Source organism: Syngnathus floridae, unplaced genomic scaffold (assembly GCF_059516105.1).
Source record: "Syngnathus floridae isolate MCC-2025c unplaced genomic scaffold, RoL_Sflo_1.0 HiC_scaffold_135, whole genome shotgun sequence".
Lineage (NCBI taxonomy): Eukaryota > Metazoa > Chordata > Actinopteri > Syngnathiformes > Syngnathidae > Syngnathus > Syngnathus floridae.
This window is the reverse complement of record NW_028284159.1, coordinates 60,001-62,757: the sequence shown is the minus strand read 5'-3', so window position 1 is coordinate 62,757 and position 2,757 is coordinate 60,001.

Below are 2,757 nucleotides of genomic sequence, written 5' to 3'. Positions count from 1 at the left end.
GGAGTCGGCCCGGGCTCCGGGTGAAGAGGCCGAATTCTCGACACTCGCGGCCGACCGGGGAACCAGCAGAGGCGGACGCATCGCGGTGCGAGAGCCCTTGGCACTTAGAAAAAATTTGGCAAAAGTCGCTCCGGGCTCCGGGTGGAGAGGCCGAATTATCGCCACTCGCGGCCGACCGGGGAACCAGCAGAGGCGGACGCATCGCGGCGCGAGAGCCCTTGGCACTTAGAAAAAAAATGGCAAAAGTCGCTCCGGGCTCCGGGTGAAGAGGCCGAATTCTCGCCACTCGCGGCCGACCGGGGAACCAGCGAAGGCGGGTAAGCTTTCTAGGGAGCCCCGCCGGCTGGTCCGCGGGCCGAACGTGGTCCCGTAAAGTACCGACAGCGGACGCCGACCCACGCCCGGTAAGAACCACCGAGAGGCGGACACGCTCTCCGACGAGCCCCGCCGGCCGTTCCGCGGCGGGAAATGCGCCCTCTGGCGGACACGCCGTTGTAAATGAATGGGCTTTGGCACTTAGTGCATTTTCGCAAAAGTTGAGCCGCGCTCCGGGCGAAGAGGCCGAATTCTCGCTACTCGCGGCCGACCGGGGAACCAGCGAAGGCGGGTAAGCTTTCAAGAGAGCCCCGCCGGCTGGTCCGCGGGCCGAACGTGGTCCCGTAAAGTACCGACAGCGGACGGCGACCCACGCCCGGCAGGAACCACCGAGAGGCGGACACGCTCTCCGACGAGCCCCGCCGGCCGGTCCGCGGCGGGAAATGCGCCCTCTGGCGGACACGCCGTTGTAAATGAATGGGCTTTGGCACTTAGTGCATTTTCGCAAAAGTTGAGCCGCGCTCCGGGCGAAGAGGCCGAATTCTCGCCACTCGTGGCCGACCAGGGAACCAGCGAAGGCGGGTAAGCTTTCAAGAGAGCCCCGCCGGCTGGTCCGCGGGCCGATTATGGTCCCGTCACCCACCGACAGCGGACGCCGACCCACGCCCGGCAAGGAACCACCCAGAGGCGGACACGCTCTCCGACGAGCCCCGCCGTCCGGTCCGCGGCGGGAAATGCGCCCTCTGGCGGACACGCCGTTGTAAATGAATGGGCTTTGGCACTTAGTGCATTTTCGCAAATGTCGCTCCGCGCTCCGGGCGAAGAGGCCGAATTCTCGCCACTCGTGGCCGACCAGGGAACCAGCGAAGGCGGGTAAGCTCTCAAGAGAGCCCCGCCGGCTGGTCCGCGGGCCGATTGCGGTCCCGTAAAGTACCGACAGCGGACGCCGACCCACGCCCGGCAAGGACCACCGAGAGGCGGATACGCTCTCCGACGAGCCCCGCCGGCCGGTCCGCGGCGGGAAACGCGCCCTCTGGCGGACACGCCGTTGTAAATGAATGGGCTTTGGCACTTAGTGCATTTTCGCTTAAGTTGAGCCGCGCTCCGGGCGAAGAGGCCGAATTATCGCTACTCGTGGCCGACCGGGGAACCAGCGAAGGCGGGTGGGCTTTTCCATAGAGCCCCGCCGGCTGGTCCGCGGGCCAATTATGGTCCCGTCACCTACCGACAGCGGACGCCGATCCACGCCCGGCAAGGACCACCCAGAGGCGGATAACGGCGCACACCGCGAACGGCGGGTGGCGGTCGCTGGGTGGCGGTCGGCTGGTGGCGGTCGGGGGGTGGCGGTCGGGGATGGTGCTTGGGGATGGTGCTTGGGGACCGGTGGCGCCGGAGGCGCACACCGCGAACGGCTGGTGGCGGTCGGCTGGTGGCGGTCGGCTGGTGGCGGTCGGCTGGTGGCGGTCGGGGGGTGGCGGTCGGGGGGTGGCGGTCGGGGATGGTGCTTGGGGATGGTGCTTGGGACCGGTGGCGCCGGAGGCGCACACCGCGAACGGCTGGTGGCGGTCGGCTGGTGGCGGTCGGCTGGTGGCAGTCGGCTGGTGGCGGTCGGGGGGTGGCGGTCGGGGGGTGGCGGTCGGGGATGGTGCTTGGGGATGGTGCTTGGGGACCGGTGGCGCCGGAGGCGCACACCGCGAACGGCTGGTGGCGGTCGCCTGGTGGCGGTCGGCTGGTGGCGGTCGGCTGGTGGCGGTCGGGGGGTGGCGGTCGGGGGGTGGCGCTTGGGGATGGTGGCGGTCACCTTGTGGCGGTCGGGGGGTGGCGCTTGGGGATGGTGGCGGTCGCCTTGTGGCGGTCGCCTTGTGGCGGTCGGGGGGTGGCGGTCGGGGGGTGGCGCTTGGGGATGGTGGCGGTCGCCTTGTGGCGGTCGGGGGTGGCGCTTGGGGATGGTGGCTGTCGCCTGGTGGCGGTCGGGGGTGGCGCTTGGGGATGGTGGCGGTCGCCTTGTGGCGGTCGGGGGTGGCGCTTGGGGATGGTGGCTGTCGCCTGGTGGCGGTCGGGGGTGGCGCTTGGGGATGGTGGCTGTCGCCTGGTGGCGGTCGACTTGCTGCGGTCGGGGGTGGCGCTTGGGGATGGTGGCTGTAGCCTTGTGGTGGTCCGGGGTGGCGCTTTGGGACCGGCGTCCGGCGGAAAGTGCGTGTTGCGCGGCCCGGAGAAAGTTTCAGCCAAGGGCCCGCCGCTGGAGAAAATTTTAGGTACCAGGGGTGGATTTTTTTTGTCACCGCAGGAGGGGGACGTTGCCTCCGTCGGTGTCCGGCGGAGAGTGCGTGTTGCGCGGCCCGGAGAAAGTTTAGGCCCGGGGCCCGCCGCTGGAGAAAATTTTAGGTACCAGGAGTGGATTTTTTTTGTCACCGCAGGAGGGGGACGTTGCCTCCGTCGGTG